This window comes from Psammomys obesus, unplaced genomic scaffold (assembly GCF_907164565.1).
Source record: "Psammomys obesus unplaced genomic scaffold, mPsaObe1.curated_primary_1811, whole genome shotgun sequence".
In the NCBI taxonomy this organism is placed as follows: Eukaryota; Metazoa; Chordata; class Mammalia; order Rodentia; family Muridae; genus Psammomys; species Psammomys obesus.
This window is the reverse complement of record NW_026592890.1, coordinates 12,369,660-12,377,116: the sequence shown is the minus strand read 5'-3', so window position 1 is coordinate 12,377,116 and position 7,457 is coordinate 12,369,660.

Below are 7,457 nucleotides of genomic sequence, written 5' to 3'. Positions count from 1 at the left end.
CTGGGTGTGGACTCTTTATTTTCAAATAAAGAGATGACTTTGTTGTTGTTGTTGTTATTTTGCTACTTTACTGGCAGTGTTTATTAGATCTCAGAATCTCTGGGAAAGTCTCTGTGGTCTGCAAAGTAGAACAGGAAGAGGATATGATTTCTTTCTCTCACTTTATGAATCTAGCTAAGAACTCAATCAATGAGTGAGAATGGAGAGGGCGGGCACCTTTGTCCTACTCCAGATTTGGGAGAAAATGCTTCCCCTTTTCCCACTCAGTGAAATGTTGTCCTGTAAGTTTGCTGTTTGTGGCCCTTGTTATGTTGAGATGTGATCCTTCTGCTCCTAGATTCTCACAGGCTCTCTGTCCAGTTCTGATGAACATACCATGTTCCTCTCGCTTTCAGACACTGTGTCCTTCTTTAAGATTTATACCACAACTCTTCCTTTGGACCCAAATGAAATGCTCTGAGGCTTGGGGAAAGATGGGTGCAGTCAGGCTGGGAAGGGCACAGTATGGTCGCTTTCAAGGCTTTCAAATAACATAGTGTTTCCTTATGTTACTAAAAGCAAGACTTGCCCTGGGTTGAAGTATGGGTAGCTCTTGGGGCTGTTGATGTGAGAAGCTCTGTCCTGGCTGACTGTGGTTGACCTAGCCTGGCCATCACTGCAGCTGAGTGCCTTTCAGATAGATCTGTGCTCCCCACAGTTCTGGAGACCAATCTCAAGGACCAGTGTGGTGGCCAAGCTCTGGGGTTGCAGATGTCTGTTTTCTTGCTGTGTCCTCACAGTGTAAAGTGACCCCTTTGGGATCCACATTTATAAGGGCATAGATCCCACCACAAAGGTTTCATCCACTTGGCACAGTCATTCCTGTGGTGGTTTGGATGAGAATGGTCCCCATCGGCTCATATATTTAAATGCTTGGTCACTGGGGATTAGGAAGTACGGCCTTATTGGAAGAAAGTCCAATGGGGTTGGACTCTGAAGTTTCAAAACCCCAAGGCAAGCCTAGTGTCTCTTTCTCCCTGCTGCCTTGCAGATCTGGATGTAGACCTCTCAATGTAGAACTTCTTCAGCACCATGTCTGTCTGCATGTTGCCATGCTTCCGCCATGATGAAAATGCACTAAACCTATGAAACTGCAAGAAGCTTCAATTAAATGCTTTCTTCGTCATAAGAGTTGCTGTGGTCGTGGTGTCTCTTCACAGCAATAGGACACTGACTAAGACACTTCCCAAACCCTGAACTTCCAAATAGTATCAACTTAGGGGGATGATGATTTCAGCATGAATTTGAAGTGCACAAACAGACACGCTCCGGCTGGAAGTTTAATGCTCCAGTTGTGTCTGGGTTGTACCTCTTAACCAAAGTGGAATGAGGGCCATTCTCCAGCCTCTTGGAAGCATGACTAGAAGGGAGGCAGATTTTTTTTTTTCCTGGAAAAATAGGACAGAGCCAGTAGGATAAAGACTCTGCTTAAGCCTGTGGATCTAGGACTAGCTGCTTCAGCAGCTGTTGACATCATTTTTACAGCAACTGGGGGAAAATGTCAACCCTCAACACAACCGGGTGTGGTGGCACATGCCTGTAATCCCAGCACTGGGGAGGATCTCTGTGAGTTCCAGGCCAGCCTGGTCAATAAAGTGAGTCTAGGACAGCAAGGCTATACAGAAAAACCCTGTCTTGAAAAAACCAAAAACAGATTCAAACAGTCTTGAAACTATGTCCTGGGGTTTCACCAAGTGACAGCTGTGTTCACAGATTCCAGACACAGAGGGCTGTAGGAATTCCATGACTTGTTGGTCAGGAGTAATGATGTACTGAAAGGACCAAGATGTCCTATAAGCCAGTGTGTGGATTTGTCTTTGGGTAGATTGGAAAGAGCATCTGTGAAACGTAATGTCAGCAGAAAGGGATAGTGTTTCAGGAAGCTGTGGTCTGGCCCAGTCTCAAGGCCCCTTTACATTGGGGTGTGTGGGTGTCTGAAAATCAGCCGGGTTATGTCTGAGGTCTTATTAGCAGTGGCTTCTTGATTCTACCTGATGCACTTTGAGCCCATTTCAATCCATCCTGTGTTTGCTTTTTTCCCCCAGTGACAAACATAAACATTGGCAGACTGATGAAAGGTAAGAATGAGATGGTCAGGCTGTTTATACCTGCTCTTTCCTGCTACTGTTTCATCTCTGTAGTAGGTTATGGTTTCCCCTTCCTGGTCAGGAAGTGGGGTGAGTGGGATAACCTCACAGGGGGTATTTATATACCGTTTGCCCAGGCAAATGGGGAATGTGTGAACTGGGGACGTGACCCGTCCTACATATGGTTAAGTGGAAGGTTTTTATTCTGGATGTGAGGGAGAGAATAGCCAGAGGCATCTGGAAGAGTCCAGAGCAGAGATAGAAAGTGATAGACTGAACATCACCAGCAGTCTGAACTTGGTCATGAGAGGAGAGGGGGAGGTGAGAGGGGAAGAGAAAGAGACCACCAAGAGAGGAAACTAAAGAAGAAAGCACAGCTAAAATAGCAGGGACATAAGAGTGAGAAGCTTCGGGGAGCTGAAGAAGTTTAGAGTGAGAGGGGCTGAGAGAGCAGAGCCCTGTTGCCAGCATGGACTCTGAAATTAGTAACAGGCACTTGTGATTCCGAGGGAGCCTGGACATCAGCATGTGCTAGGCACACTAGTGGGTACCACAGATAGCCTTTTCTCTCTTCTGTTAGCGATAAGAAAAATGGCTTCTTCGGTAGAGGGGAACCAGATTGACAAATTCCTAAGGAATGCTGGCTTTTATCTAACCACCAGAATTTGAACATGATGGAAAGGAGCAGAGGTCTCTCCCTCAGTGTGTTGTTTCAATTGCCATCCGCTCAAAATAACCCCTTGTGCCAGAGTGGCACATACATATGAAGGTGATGTACTCCATTCTCCCAGTAACAGCACCCTCACAGTGGTAAGCACAGTGCTGTGCCTGTTACTGCTGCAGCGAGTGTGAGTAACTGAAATTTTCACCACAAGCCTCACCTTCTAGGTGTAACCAGAAGTCAGGAGGTAAACAGCTAGAGGTAAAGAGAGCAAACAGGAGTCATCGGCTACTAGGACTCCTGTTTTCTGTCATCTCAGGAGCCTGTGCAGCTTAACCTCACTTAGGGAAGAAATGGAAAGAGCAAGCACCTTTCGTCAGTTTCCTACTTTTCTGTAGTAGTTCTTGGTGAAGCTTTACTTCTCCTTTGCATACCACGGAGTCTGCTCCTTTAATCTTCCTGAGTGTCCCTCCACTTCGAGGGAGCACTTCATTTATCTCCAGTTTCTTCAACCATTTGCAAATAGCATTTGTCCTCCCATTTTCCAGGCAAAGGAACCAAGACTTGTCTGTGCAAGGGACTCAACACGAGACAGTCTGAAAGCAGCTGCCCCAAACCTGCTTAGCTAAAGAAACTCCTGTGCGTCATCCACTTCCCATGATGCTCTTCGTCATAGTGTTTCCTGTCTTCCTAGGCGTTTGCAAAATTTCCTTAGGATGCTGTCGCAAGTATTTCTCCTCCACTTCCCAGTTTCAGAAGGGGAAAAAGAAAAATCCCACCAATGCCTAGAATTTGGCTTGTCATCGATGGGAAAGACTTTAGACTGCCCATCTCCAAGAAGAAAAGACTATGTGGCCACCAGGAAACTGTGGTTGGGGAGGAGGGCTTCAGCTCATTGAAAGAGGTGCCTGAGTGAGGCTCTTGTGCTGCTGTCCCATGGTGTGAGACAGGAAATCAATCTGCCCAGGCAAAGGCTGTGGGATACCTGTCTTCAGAATGGGTTCTGAACATGTGGAGGAAAACCCTTCCTCCTTCCCTCCCTCCCTCTCTCCTTTCCTCTTCTTCCTCTTTTTTCTCTTCTTCTCTCCCCACCCCTCATTCATTGTCCTGCTAAGGACTGAGTGCACAGCTTTCTGCATGCTAGACAAGTGCTCTACCACTGACTTACATTCCAAGCCTTCCTTCCTTCCTTCCTTCCTTCCTTCCTTCCTTCCTTCCTTCCTTCCTTCTTTTTTTCTTTCTTTTTAATTTTCAGGCAGGATCTCACTAAATTGCCCAGGCTGACCTTGAACTCACTCTGTAGCCCAGGCAGGCATTGAACTTTCAGTCCTCCCGACTCAGTCTTCCCAGTAGCTGGGATTGTGGGTGTGTACCACCATACCTCACATTTCTCTTCTGTTTGGTATATAAACAGGATGATACAATGACCAGCAACAGTCCTATCCTGAGAGCTGTAACCTTCAGAAAAAAAAAATTGCCTGTGTGATTGGCAGAAGGTTTCTGGTCTGTTTTGGTTTGGAGTCTGACCATTTTGGTTTGTTTTGTGAGACGAGGTCTCTCTAAATAGCCCTGGCTATACTAGAACTCACTCTGTGGACCAGGCTGGCCTTGAACTCACAGACACCTGCCTGTCTCCCAAGTGCTAGGATTAAAAGTGTGTGCTACCACAATCTCAAAAGAAAAAAAAAAAAAAAAAAGAAATAGACAGATCCCTTCCTGGACTTAATCAATTCTAGTAAACACTGTTTATTGGAAATCTTTCTTTAGAATTTTTAAACTGTAGATGACCTTTGTTCAACAGGCAAGAAAATTCTCTGTGAAAGAAGGTACTTCATCCCTCAGCTGGCTGTGGCATGCTTGTCAGATGCATAGAAACTTGTTTCGGGGGAAAGCTGTGTAACAGATTTTGGACTGGTTATTGCTTTTTGTTTGCCTGGTGGTTGGTATTTGGTTTGCTCTCTGTTACTGATATAAAACATTCTAACCAAAAGCAACTTGGGTAAGAAAAAGTTTATTTCAGTTTATACTTCCAGGTCACCGCCCATCATTAAGGGGAATCAGAGCAGGAACTAAGCAGAAACCATGGAGGATCTCTCTCTCTCTCTCTCTCTCTCTCTCTCTCTCTCTCTCTGATATGGGGTCTCACTGTCACCCTGGCTGGCTGTCCTGGCACTCAACATGGATCCACCTACTATTAATCCCAAAGGCAAGAATAAGACTACTACCACAATTTTTGAGCCAAATTTGAAACAAGATTTATTAAATACTGGCAAGACAATAAGAAACAGGTCAAGTCCATATCTGTAATTCCAAGAATGTCCACAAAGTATGTTAGTCGTGTGCTTATGAAGGCAAAACCCAGAAAGCTGTATATTTCTTCCCCTTTTCCAGTGGGGGCAAACATACATCCTGATGTTCTTCCTGCCTATGCACCTCCCACTGATGGGCGATCAAGCACACCCTGCACAGTTGGGGCAACCAAACTTGTTTATGGAAGTGAAAACACATGGGTTGTTATCAAGCATGAGCAACAGCCACCCCTAGAATTGTAGAAAGTTATCTGTCCTAGGGCAAGTGGGGCTTACAGGTTAAGGGCATATTTATTTTTTAGATCTCTGGCTCTGTCTCTCTCTTGATCTTTCAAGACAGGATTTCCCTGTGTTGCCTTGGCTGTCCTGGACTCGATTTGTAGACCAGGCTGGCCTCGAACTCACAGAGATTTGCCTGCCTCTGCCTCTTGGAGTGCTGGGATTACAGGTGCCACGGCACCTGGCAGATACTTGTTTCTATAAAGGCTCCACTGTCTTCCCAGATCTTGGTGGCCTACAGCAGTCCCTTCCAACTTCCCTTCATTTCTTCTGTATCATTCATTTGAAACTAGCAGCTGTGAAAGACTGAGGGGTAGGACCACAGTCGCTATCTGAATTAGAACAAAACTATGTGTGCTTTTTCTCCCTTTCTCTCTCTCTCTCTCTCTCACACACACACACACAAATGCACGTTGTGTGCTTGCTAGCCCGGTTGGAGTTCTGCAGCATACTTTTTTTTACAAAAAGAAATTCCCTTGCCAAATCAGTTTCATTTTGTGAGTTGTTTCTAACAGCACCATGCCCAGCTCAGCTACCTTCCTTATGCAGCCTGTGCCCAATCTATTGCTCTCCATATCATTTTTTTGAGACAGGGTCTCTCGCTGAATCCGGAGCCCAGTGGCTAAGCCAGCTGGCCGCCAAGCCCCAAGAATGCCTCCCAGTGCTTCAATTCCAGGCTAGCTTCCGTGACAAGCTCTTTCTGTGATTTTAGGGGATCTGAACTCAGGTCCACATGATTACACAGCAAGTACTTCACCAATGGGGAACATCTCTCCATTCTCTTATGTCATAATTTTTTTTTTTTTTTTTTACATTTAAAGTATTTGGTCAGTATGGAATAATACAATAAGCTATGTCTTCCAACCAGCAGCCAGCCAGCCAGGAGTCATGAGTAACAGGGCTAGGAGCTGCAGAGAGCGTGTGGGAATTGTGGGGAGCTCCTAGGAACACCTAGGGAGCTGCAAGGGGCAGTATTAAGGTGCAGAGATGTAGAGGAGCATGGGGGAGCAGAGCTTCTGTGCCATGGGCTTGGAGCGAGGCCAACTCGTCAGTCATCTCACTGGCGCTCGCTCAGCCATTCGTTCCATGGCTGTAAGCCTCATCTAAGTTACAGGCACACTTTACAATTGGCACATGCTGCCATGTCGATAAGGAGAGAGTTGGCCGCAAGGTAAAGCATGTTAGTTAGCTCCATAGAACGCAAAAACCACGCAGTGTCGCAGAGAAAGGGGTGGGCCTATATCACATCCAAATATGGCCAAGAATGTTATTAAATGAAAATGCAAATAGCATAGAAGGCATAGAATAATTGGACTTTTATTAAAAACAAACAACCTGTCTGTGAGTTAAGAGGCAAACAACCAGTCAGACAGAGGTCAATATCAGAAAATGCAGCCTTGGCCTCCTGCCTGTCTGCATACCGCAAACTCTTACCTGCCTCCAGGCTTCTGCCACAGGCTGCTGGATGATTTTGTCATCTCGCATCTGACCCCTGTCTGCCTCCTGCCACTATTCTGGCTTGCTGGGGTGTCCAGAATCTCCCTGCTTGCCGCAGCTGCTTGGAACACCCCTCAAGTTTTAACTCAGGCACCTGTTCTCCGGACTAACTCCAGATCCCTCAGCAGGAACAAGCAAACCTGTAAGGCTGAAACCTGTGGGAAGAAACTGCACGCCACAGCACAGGACCCGAGAAACACTGCCCCCATCAGAGGAGATGTCCATGAAGCCAGAGATCAAGACTGTGTCCACAGCTTTGTCTCTGGCCTCTTGCCACAACACTGACACACAACAGAATGCCAATGTGTCTTTAAAGAAAGCATTCAGGGAAGCAGTCAAAGCAGGGAAACAAGGGTCCCATAGAGACACCCACGTGATGGAAAAAAGGGATTGCTGCTGCAGCTTGCTCCCAGCATCCCTCGTGGAAGCCCAAATGGTACAGATTTTGTGTTTTGTGGCTCTGAAAAATATTCTGCAAGCCTGACTCCAGGAATTACAACTGGGTGTCAGGTGATGGTTGAACCCGGGATTTGTGATCAAAGTCTTTGAGTATGTCGACTGTGGACGTGTTGGAAGATGGAAGAT